At 43.2% G+C, this 12,469-nt stretch overlaps 1 protein-coding gene across 2 annotated transcripts in view; it reads right to left on the reverse strand.

The window, feature by feature from the left end:
- The window catches only part of SLC35F3 (solute carrier family 35 member F3), a 188,452-nt gene that overhangs the window by 53,509 nt on the left and 122,474 nt on the right, over positions 1–12,469 (reverse strand). The window lies entirely within an intron of this gene.

Below are 12,469 nucleotides of genomic sequence, written 5' to 3' on the forward strand. Positions count from 1 at the left end.
AATGAGACCGGACTGGAACTTTGCCCAGGCATAACTGAGCCTAGCGTGCTGCTGGAAATTCCTCTACTAAAAAACCTTGCCCCTTACGTCCTTAAATATGAACTGTTATAGCCCTGCTATCATACCACTGTCGGCAGATACTGTATGCAGCTTGCAAGGGACTGAGCAAAGCGAGGTTAGGTGGTTCAATTCCTACGGAGATCAAAACGTGCTGGCAGACCTCAGCAGCAGGCCACTGCCTTGTAGGGCTTTCACCTGCCTTTCTTAAATTCACCCCAACCAACATCCGGTAAAGCCATCAGTCACCCACATGCAACACGCAGCAGTGATTTCTGTTAACGGCTGACTTCAGTTTAGTTGGTCCATTCACTTGAAGGAGGATGTAATAGTAATACATGTTGAAAGCCAGGAACCTACAACTTCAAAAGCATCCAGAGGTCACTGCATGCATTGAAAGGTGAAAAGATAAATATAAGTACAGCCAGGACAATGAGAGACTGCATTATTTCCAAATATTTATATATGTTCAAGGCAGACTAAGCGAGATCCACACACAAAACATCCTCCCTTATTCTGGTCAGAATCAGTATTTGGAATAGAAAATCTCTTAAAACCTCTTATTTCAGGTTAACTTAAATTTGTATTTACATGAGCTAATACATTATTAACGAAAAGGTTTATTCCAAAGGAGGGAACTATTCAATTATTTCTTTACAGATAAGAAATGCATGATCTGAGATAGAAGTACCATTAGTTCGCTTAGTAAAGGTGTATTTTGTAACAGCAAAAACTGTGGCTTCTGTTTGGTATCTTGAAATCTAAAAAGAGTGTACAGCAGTGAAGGTATAAACATCTAGTCTTTTTGAGCAGCTTTAAGAGAGATGGCGATGTTGCTGATCTCTCCACTTATTTCAGTTTTCAATAGAAGATCGTGTGGGCAGCTTCCCACATAATGGGAGACGCACCAGCAGGCCAATGAATTATCCAAAGTTAATGTGGCTTTGTATTAAACAAGTAATGAAAGGTTACAAGCTACCTGCTAAATGTTAGAAGAAGCTGAAATTGAAAAAAAGGCTGCCTCCCAACCTTAGCTGATTCAAAATCGTTTTAACACATTTTCTTTGTAATACATTGTTTGTAACTAACGCTTCTTGCCTCACTCTTTGCACAGACCTGTCAGGGTTCAGTTTACTGAACAATGGAACATTCATTTCTTTTAACTTACTTACTCTTTTAATACTATTTAATACTTATTCTTACTTATTCTTTTAATACTGCCCACGTAATGGGCAGCTGCCACCACACAAGTCCCGCAACGATTACTGAACTTTTCCTTCCCTCTCAAACTTTTCTACTGGGCATTGTCACTGCAACAGCAAACACGTCACACACCTGCACAAACTCCAGCATCCTTCCCATGGACCATATGGAGAGCTGGGCACAGAAAAAACGAATCTAGGCAGTCAGGGTGCCAAGCAAGAGCTTAGGAGGGGTTTGTGCCACTGTGTCAATGCTCCACTCACAGTTTGCATCTCTGCAACTACTTGGAGAGGTAGGCAAAAATGTTCCTCCTCCTAGAGGATAGCTAGCAGGGTATCTGTCGTCCCTGTCTTCTCTGCAGTTATTCCCCCAGGAAGCAAGAAACCAGGATTTAAACCCCTCCTGCTGAAGGTATTTAACACTAGGGAACACACCGTAAGCCACTAGGGTATATGATATCCCAAGATGACTAGGTGCTCTGAATCACAACCCTGAAGCTGTGTCTTGCTGAACCACCGAGACAGCAAGATAACATGTCTGGCCCTCTGGGCCAGTAGTCTTGGCAATCACTGAAAAGAGGGAAAATCACAACTATACCATCTGATCCACCAGACACTCAACATAAAATAATGCAGTGTTTGGTGGACATCCCACAACAGACACTGGTGAGGATCTTCTCCCCCCCAAGGGCTGAAGCCGCCCACTGCACTGTGCACATACACATGAGTCAGCAGCTCATGTGGACAACTTGCATGAATATCACTGCCTTTTAACTCTATTCCATGGCAATCACTTCCTACGAAATAAAGCTAAACTTTAATGATGTTTTCTCTGCTCCATAAGCAAAATGTCCAGGTACATTTCATTTTGTATTAAATACAACAACAGAAACATTCACTTTCAGCAAAAGACAATACTGCACGTATCACTTCTAAAGTGATCTTGCAGCTCGAGGCTTACATTTCCAGGGGTGCTCATTCTTTGGATGCACTTATGTGCTGGATGGAGTAAAAACTTACCCTAGGCATGATGGGTTTGAAGATGATAGATGATTTAACTACCCATCAGTGAAACTGCATTGTGCCCTCATGATTTCCTGTGCTGCCGGAGGGCTAGATGGCAAATGGACACAGCCTTTTCCAGTGGATGCAGCAGTGTCCTGGAGGATACCTGGGACATAATCTGCCCCCAAAAGCCAGACTGTCTTTGGAAATGGCGGATGCTACAGATGATACACACCACGTAGTGCCATTTACTGCTTTGTGGACTTGCCTGCTAGTTGGCATGCCTAACACCCAGAGCTGTACCTTTCCCTACCCAGACCCTGTGTCCCCATGGGGACAGTTTTTGTCACCCGAGTCACAGGTGCACAGATGGGGTGACATCAAACCCACACATGGATGAGAAGCTCCTCCCTCTCTTTCTAACACTGCTCAGGGGCCAGCTGGCAACAGAATGCACATGAATTTAAAGATGGCAAAATGGCTTTTCAGAATGGATGAGGCAGGACATTAAAGACTTTTATTTCTGGACATCCTCCTCTGGACTTTTAATGGGTTTCTTCCTTTACCCTTTGCAGCAGACTGCTCTGTATGCTACTGTATCCCCCAAAAGAGTAAATCAAGATGCTGAGATAGAGAAAAAATGCCTATCTTGCTTTTACTAAATTTGGCTTTTCATTCTCCCATTTTTTCATTCATTTTCCTGTTTCATAAATCCCAACTGGAACCACTCCTCTTCCCTCCCTTTCAGCTTTCCTCTTTCAGTCAACCTCTCTCCCATGGCATTCAGAAGCAATGGAAGGAAATCACCTCCAGTGCTACTGCCAGTGACATTACCCACGAGGATCCTCAACCCCAGAAAACAGCTGTCCTTCTGTTTCCTCCATTACAGGTGAGACCCCTCTCAGGTGACTTCAGATACCTGTGGTAGGGACATCTCTACCTGAGCTACTCACTCCATGTGCCCAGCTGAGGCCACGGAGAAGAACAGGCACTGGAAGGTGCTGCTTACCCCACGTAAGGTAGATGCCTTAGATGATGTGCTCTTTCTCACTGACTACAGATGCTTGCACTGGGTTAGAGAAAATCCACCCCAGCAGAGGTTACACCTTGAAATAGCCTGTCCAGGCCGCTTCAAAAGTGCTTTAAGGCTTAAGACTCCTGTGCACAGCTAGCACAGGCTTACCATAGGAGCACACTGTATCTCAGTGTATATGTTAAAAATGTGATACTGATAAAAACCAAGGGTGGCATTCATCTTCTCAGTTTGAGACATCTGCTGTGCAGACTTGTGTATCTGAGACAGTCATTTACACTTTCTGCATAGTTAGTAGACAGAAAAAAGACATTTCCATAGCACAATTTATCTCCACCTAAAACAAGCCAGATGAATCACCCTCTCCAAGTGCTTATTTCTCTCTACCAGCTCTAAACAGTCTGGGACGACAGGTTCAGAAGTAGGTGTCTCTAGTGTAGGTGTCTGAAGCTGGGTGAGGTGCGTCCCACCTCTCCACCGCTGCTGTCAGAAACAGGCAGCAAAGCCGCTGCAGACAGCGCTGGTGGGCTCAGAGCTGGGCCCGGCCACACAAACATGTATAGCTGTCACCCGGGAACTGCTACAGCTGCTGCCAACCAGTCACCAAACGAGCAAAAGAAGCATTATGAAAGTGCTGGGTGCCCTCAGAGTGAGACAGTGACCCTCGCAGGCTAAGGCCCTGTCTGTTAGGGGCTGAAACACGTGCCTAATGATAATGCACAACTCCACCAGCTTCCCCAGGCTAAGAACGTGCTTCAATGTAAGTATATTCTTAAACAGCTCTGTAAGTCAGGCTTCTGGAAAAAATTATGACATAAGGAAGAATTCTCCGAGGTCTCTCTGACAATTACAAATGAGCCATCCTCAAGGCACTTCCATTTTGCCAGCCTCTCAAACGTTTTGTAGCTGCCTGGGCATTGCACAGAACAGGTTTGTAAAGCTTGCAAAAATATTATATGCTTATCATAAATAGGGGAGAAGGAGCTGAGGCAAGTCCTGTAAGACAGTACCTGACCCTCAGTGTGGTTACTCTAGAAACCTGTGACATGCAGGGGGATCCAAGCTGGACGCTACACAAGGTATATTCTCACAACCTTGAATGCTGTGTGACTTCCTCTTCACCCAATAATGACTACACTGAGAGATCACTGGGAGGCCCTTAGTTCCAACACGATTACTTACGGGTTACAAACATATCTAAGAACACACATGAGGACTTCTAGTGGTGGTTTTCTGGACACACAATACTATTTGTCTCAGTAGCAGACTCCCAAACTCCTCAAAGTGATTTTATCCCATTCCTGTCTACCATACTAGCTATGCATTATTTAGCTGTCCAGGATTTTTGATCTAAGCTGTTAAAAAACAGCTGAGGCATCATCCTGTGAAGAGAAGATGAAGTGCCACAAAGTGATTTACATCTCTAATTGCCACTGTAGCTGTCTAAATCTGAAATTATATTTATTCAGATACGTTCCCCAGGCATTTTCTTCACAGTTGGTCAGGTTAATGAGTGAGGTCTTAGGGACTCATCTGCCGCCTGGCAGATCACAGAGTAGCTAGTGCAGCTTTCTCATGCCGTCGTCCACGAAGATCTCTCCTTTCGCAGGTCATCTTGATAGCAGGTTTTAAGGAACTGTTAATATTTCCTTTTGGAAGCCAGTAATCTCCATGTATCAACCTTTACAAAGGCCTCTGTCTCTGCTGCACAGAACAGTAATGAGAGCACGCACAGCCTAACTTCTGCATCAACGGACATTCCCTCCTTCTCCAAATTAGCTTTAGCTTTGCCAAGGCTGCTTGCACCAGCTGTATCCTCCTCCCAACCTCACTAGAGCTCCTCAGACGCCAAAGAATCTGTTCCTGGGCATGCCTAAGCATCATGACTCATAAGCAGGTTTGTGCCTCTCTTACACCCAGACCCTGTCAGTATTCAAAGACACATTTGTTTCCATCTCTCATCTTAAGGATCATCTCCAATAAACATTTCTGTTCTGTATTTGTCACTGGAACAAGGCCTAGAGCCTCACTTTTTCTCCTCCAGGCAAATGACCTCCTCACTTCATGCTTTCCCAATAAATAAGCACATATTCTATTCTGAGCCGTCCAGCTTTGCTGGTATCTGTGTTCCCCTGGCCTTGGAGAGGTTGCAGATTAGGGCACCCTCTTGGGCAGATGGGATCCCTGCTCCTTCAGCACAGGGGGGTGGGAGGCAGCTCAACGTACTGAGCTACTGAAGAGAAGCACGCACTCCACCTCCACTTTTTGAAGGAAAGGGTTCAGCCCCTTAGCTGCCAATGCAACTCTGAAACAGAGTGGTAAGTGCTAGAGTGAGCAATAGTGAGCAACGGGCATCCTAGCACGGCATAAAGCACAGGTCTCTGCTTGGCATTGCCTACCGGGCAAGCCAGACAATTCATCCTGGAGCCTCACCAGTGTCCTCCGATGGGGGTCAACAGGCACATTGATAAAGGAGATGTGGTTTCCCTTTCTAGATTTTTAAGAGGCTTCTGACAAAATCCCACTCCAAAGGGCATTACAGAAAACAAGCAGCCAGGGAAGGTGCCGGAATGGATAAAAGGCTCAGTACAAGATAGGAAAACAGTGGGGAGTAAAAACAGCAATGGGGGAAGTAGCTGAAGCTCTGCAGAGATCTTCTATGGGACCTGCACTCTTCACCATAACCATAGATAACGTGAACAAGGGTGCAAGCGGTGAGGTGACAAAATTTCCTAACAACATGACATTAGGCAGGTCAGCAGGGGTAAGGGCCAGCTCGCAGGGATGACAGACTACGTGACTGGGTCATAAATCGGCAGATGGAGAAGTTTGCTGATAATGAGGTGCAGGTGGGAGTAAACAATCCATATGCTCCACACACAGCGATGGGCTCTCGCCATTGCCGCTAGAGATCCTGAGCCCTTCACAGGTTGCTCCACAAAAAGGGCAACCCAGTGTTCAGGAGCAGCCAGAAAAGCAAAATAATTGCCAAAAATTACTGGCAATAAAGCAGAAAACAGAGAAAAATGTTGTCTCCTACATCTGGGGAAACTGCAGCTGACAGCACACCCACACTACAAGAGAAGCATCTCAGGCTAGAAAATGCACCTTCCCCATCGATTCCATTGAGCTGGAGACAGGACCAGATGGACCTTTAGTCGGGCCCCTATGGTGTCTGCGCGCGTGATTTTTGAGGAAATTGCTCTTGGGTTCCTACGGAGAAGCTGTGGGTGGCTGGTGGGTGGGACTGCAACACTTAGTGCAACTTTGGGTTGGTTTGTGCACATTTCTCCAACTTTCCAGCCATGGTCAGTGCTGAAGGTCCAACAGACCAGTATTATACTTTTTTAATGAATACCAATTAATATATTGTAATGGACAAAGGACAAAAATCCCATAAACCCTTATTAAATCAGTTTTTAAATGAGAATATTTGAAAATGGCATTGCACTTATGGATATTTAGATGCTATTTGGGAAATTGTAAAAGTTTAAAGCACTTTCTTTAAATACCTTGCTTTTACAGTAACAGATAAAAATAATTTTACTTAATTTGATCATGGAGTGGCATGACTAAATTAAGAATAAATCAATACAGCAGATAGTTTTAAAATCCACAGTAGAGGTTATTTTAAAGAACAAAACCAGGGTATTAACATAATAGGTCAGAAGGTCTGAATTTACGTGAGGCTACAGAATAAGGGATGTAGGTATCTGGGAATGGAAAAACTGCATGAACACAGATTCAAAGGAAGACGAATGCAGTCTGAGTTCAGATCCTCTTTTGCTATTGTTATTCATAATATAAATTAACTAATTATACAAAATAAAGTGTTACAATAATCTATTCAGAATATTCAAACTTATCTCATCATCTCACCTTAATTTCAACAGGTCTATTGGCTTACAGGCAATGAAGATGATTCTCCTGTCCTCTTCTCTGTGGGAATCTGTCCCCCTATCACTGATACCACCAGATCATCCACAGAGGTTAACTTGTACAAAATAGGCATGCATTCCTTGTAACAGGTACTCCCAAATTTCAAAGTATTACTCAAAGATACAGCATTTTCTATCACTAATGGTTATCATATATAAATTCCCATTTTATCTTCTGCTAAATATTATACTTAAGCTTACTAAGAGTTGGAATTAAATAATCTGCACATATTTGTTGAAGGAACGCTAAATTCTCCTCCTTAGCACACATATTTCTTTCTTCCTCTGTCAAATACTCCAGCAAGGCTTCCTGCAAAACATATATTCTAATTCCTGTTCCTGATACAGAAAGAACTGAAAAATTATCAACTCCATACTGCAGCAATTTGGACTTTAATCCATTTAATTTATCTTCAGAGGCAACTGCTTAGAAATTCTGTTAAAAGTGCTGCACTTGAATAGGCCTCATTAAAATATGATATCCCATATTGTTTGGTGGGGAGTTCCCCTAAATACCGTCCTTTTTATTATTAATCAGAATGCATGACTGGAGTCCAGAGTGAAAATGGAAGATCCTGGGTTTTTATTACAATATCAGCACTGGAATACTGGTACTGGAAAGTAGCAGCCATAAAAGCATGTAAAGAACAAACCTGATTATAAGATACATATTCTTGATAGTATGGAAAAAGAGGGGTTTTTTTTCTCATTATTCTGCATTCCTTTCTTGAATAAAAATTGGACTGAAGCTTACAGTGCGCTGCCTGGCGAGGTCACTGGGAGTTTTTCCATTGACTTTGAGGAGACCAGCAACTCTGTGGAAGCAGAACTTCCACTAGAATAAAAATAAGCTATGACCAAAACTATATTCTGGGCAAATTTTAATCAGAGTCTGTGCAAATCTCACTCTGAACAAAGGTTTGAGAGACGATTGTCTGCTCTGATGAAAAAAACAAACTGGATCCTCTGCAGGCAACTACTGTATTAATTAGCCAAGCATCTGAGTGCCACGTGTCTTTTGAGTAATAGATTTATCTCCAAGGGAATTCAACTAATTATACTAACATAAACAGCACATTCATATCAGTACCTATATACAGGTATTTATATTAAGAAGTAAGTGAATTCATGCTAACTGTGGAGGCTCTGCTGTCTGCATTTTATCAAAAACAAGACAATGTTCTTTCTCCCTTATGGAGCTTTCCAAAATTTAGAGCTGCTTGGCTTTCAAGTAAACACAGTTTTAGACACAAGAATTTGCTATAGCTCAGTGGTTTCTTGCATACTGCATTCTAACTCCAGTTGATTGTTCTCTTAGAACATAAAGGGTTAACCTGCTATTGAACCTCAAATGCAAGGCTTTTTTGAGGTCCTTGGTTCAGAACAAGATAGTTGGAGCATCTATTCTCTGTCTACCAGTAACTGTATATTAGAGTGAGCTTGACGTGGACTTGAGCGTGCTCACAGTGGTTGGAGTAATGTAGATATATCCAGAGAAGTCCCCACACGATTTGCTGCTCAAGGACCTACCAGAAGAAAGAAGAGGATGCCTCCTCACCTCTCACCAGCAAGCTCAGGAAAAGCAGAGTCTCCTTTGATAGCAAAGTTAGGTTTGGCTAGACCCATGTCGGCACTAAGGCACTCAGTATAACTCCGATCAAAAATACATTACGTGCAAAAATTCTGATTTCTATTTTCTCTCTGATACTTGCCTCGTGCTCTTTTCAGTGAGAAAGGCTTTTGCAGCCTGCTACTCCTCACTTGTTTCCATCAGCTACAGAAGACAGACTCATGCCTTTTTCAGCCATAAATACAATACTATCCCTGCCGAGACTTGCATTGGGGTATTCGAGGTGATTGTGGAACTGGCAGTTCTAGATCATACTTTCTCACTTCTGTATTCTCCATGACTGAATTACAAGGCTTATGGGGCTCACAGCTTTTTGGCCAGAAGTAGTGATACTGAGCAAAATGTATACATATTACTTCAAGAAGAGTCAACATCTAACTTCTGTATAACCAAGGGGTGCTAGATCCCATGGAGAAATTAATGCCTTGAGTAGGACTCAAAATTTCCAGGCTCGGTACCCCTGTATTATGTCCAGGTAGAGTGGATCCAAGTTCCTGCAACTGGGCAGGTAACATCAGAGGTGGTACCTGGCTTCTACAATACATGGTGCCAACACATTTGGTGGGCAGCTCTGCCTAAAAGCAAGCCATCTCAGCACTGCTAAAAACGCCCTGTTTCCTGTTGCCTTTGATCTTATACTGCAGTGTCTGTCAGCAAAACTCAGTGAAGATTACAAAGTAAAGCTACTCTTTTATTGGCCAAATTCCTGCTTCTGCAGGATGCTATCCAGGTCTGCAGTGGCATCTCACGGTTTATAATTAACAAAGATTAACTGGGCTGTGGACTAAAGGTTGGCGATGGTACTCCAGCCAAGTGGAGGGAGCCGCTTCGTATTTAAGTGAATGTGCTGCGCTGAGTATAACATGCTAGGAAAGCTACAACATAAATAATGCTATACATGAGGCTTATAACTAGGAAATTGCTGGGGAATACGTGTGGAGCTATCATAGACTTTTATGTTGAACTACTAGTCTTTCCTGAACTCTGGCTCTTACACTGAACTGCTTCTATACTACAAATCCTACTGCCTACAATTGTCAGCCATTAGGAAAGAGGAACAAAATTTCTGGCAGCCAAGAGGACAAACGGCATCCTGGGGTGCATCAAACACAGCACAACCAGCCAGTCAAAAGAGGTGATTGTCCCACTGTATTCAGCATTAGGGCAGCCTCACCGTGAGTACTGTGTACAGTTCTGGGCCCCACAACTTAAGAAGGATGTGAAGGTCCTTGAATGCATGCAGAGGACGGCAACAAAGCTGGCAAAAGGGCTGGAAGGAATGTCTCTTCTCCCTGGGATCCAGTGACAGGATGGGTGGGAATGGTTCAAAGCTGTGCTGGGGAAGGTTTAGACTCAACATTAGGAAGCATTTTTTTACCAAAAGGGTGGTCAAACACTGGAACAGGCTTCCTAGACAGGTGGTCGATGCCCCAGGTCTGTCAGTGTTTAAAAGGCATTTGGACAATGCCCTTAATAGCATGCTTTAAATTTTGATCAACCCTGAATTGGTCAGGCAGTTGGACTAGATGATTGTTGCAGGTCCCTTCCAACTGAAATAGTCTATGATCTATGATGACCTACTCTTTTACAAGAATAGGAGATAATGAATGACACATTCTGGTGACTTAATATTTATTTGTTACTAGTTCTTGTTCCAACTTCTCATGGGAGAAATCTATAAATACATAGATGGATTAGTAATCTGCTTATTTTTTGAGAGCAAATGCCTAAATTGATTTAAGATGACTAGAAAATGCACCTTACTTCATTCAGGGATAAATGGGTGAAATGTAATGGCCTGTGACCTACAGAAGGTCTGAGAAGATGATCCAATGGTCGCTGTTATTCTTAATTCTGTCACTGGAAATGAAACTATTGTTTGTCCATAGTGTGTACATATTGGCTCATTTCAGCCACTAAAGTAAGGAAGCTTGGATAAATCTTTAATAACTTATCTTTCTGCTTCGTGATGCATTAAAGCTCCTGCTCTGGCATTAGTTTAGTAACATCAAAATAGTTGCATTTTATTTTTGTATCATTTGGGGAAGGGACATACAGTGCAGAAGTAATGAGTCACCTCCAAACCTATAGTTTATGGGTTTCTACAGGCGAGATGATATACGAAATATCCAGTGGGACACGATCAAAGATGAGCTGGTGGGAATCCCCAGTGAGTAAGCCTAGCACAGCTAAGAGTGGCTCATTTTGAGGCTGTTTAAAGCCTAAGAAAGCACGGTGCCATTTGGGAAGGGAGCCAGGTATTATGCAACAAGAAACTCCTCACGCCTTTGGAACAAGATCTTGGATATCTGCTCAAATACACTGGTGTGTTAACTGAAAATACTGCAAGGAATAGGGAGATTGGGCAAAAGTTGCCCTGGGGCAAAGCCAGAGTGTAATTACTGCCTATGTGCACTTAACACTCAGTACCCACAGTAAACATGGAAGAGGGTACCGCTTTTCCATCAGGGAAGTAAGTCATATTGACTTTATCCTGTAATAACAGAGCGCATGCTGGCAGGTACCATGGAGAAGCAGACACACATAAAGTTGTTGCCATTGCCTTCACCCCCAGATCATTCACTGCATCCCAGCTCCGGACCGGAGCGAGCCGAAGCGCTACCACAACTATGGAGCAAGCACAAGGTGGGTTTGATGGTCTCTGCCCTGATCATGAATGTTCACATCTAAAACCGTCTTCTGTGCAGGAAGACAGGCTGATCAAAAGAGAACATTTTGCCAATTACTTCCGGCAGAAACCAGCACGCATTCCTCATGAAGGTCACTTCAGTGGGGAAGCACACACAAAACCACAGCCCTGGCTGAGCCACCAAACCACTGGCCTTTCCTGCTCTCCAGCTGCTTCCGTTTTCTAGAATGCGCCAGTACCGCATATTTCTATAATGTACACTTCCCACACAAAAAAAAAAGACCAGTGGGCACAATGCTAACTCCTGGGTGATATTTTCACAGGGTCTGTCCTAGTGCTCAGTCAAAGTACAAACAGGCACTGCCTGACTACCAAAACCTTTAGATGCCACCAGAAGAACACTGCTAATACTTAGACAGTATTTATCCAGAGATATATTTATGCAGCATTTCAGCTGATTCCACAAAAAGGAAGTTTTAGTAGGAACCTGAAGTCATTGACTTCAGTAAAAGAAGTCCTCTCACACCTCTATTGCATCCATTCATGGCAGTGCCATCCCGTGGTCAGAAAACACGTGTGGGAAGTTTGGGGGTCCATTCCTATCTACTGCAGGCTTTTTCTTGCCTGCTCTGTGAAAGGATGTGCTGCTTGTTTTTAGACAAGTTGCTTCATTCTGCAGTTTCTCGACTGCTCCATCTGCAAAATGAGGATAATAAGAATGGCATCCCTTAAGGAAGCAGATTGCCACTCATGGAAGTTTTTGCTGTGCTCGAGATCTTCAGTTTGTGCTTGCTAAAGGAGGGAAAAAGATTTATTATTAAAGTGATTACAGTGTTGATACGCTTGTAATGAATTCCCTCCAGGCATGCAAATATATTAAAGGCCAAATTCATTTCTCATTTGGTACTTGTACAAATTCCCTGCAACTCCAGTGGTGCCGACAAGGTTACCCAG

Source organism: Chroicocephalus ridibundus, chromosome 3, assembly GCF_963924245.1.
Source record: "Chroicocephalus ridibundus chromosome 3, bChrRid1.1, whole genome shotgun sequence".
Lineage (NCBI taxonomy): Eukaryota > Metazoa > Chordata > Aves > Charadriiformes > Laridae > Chroicocephalus > Chroicocephalus ridibundus.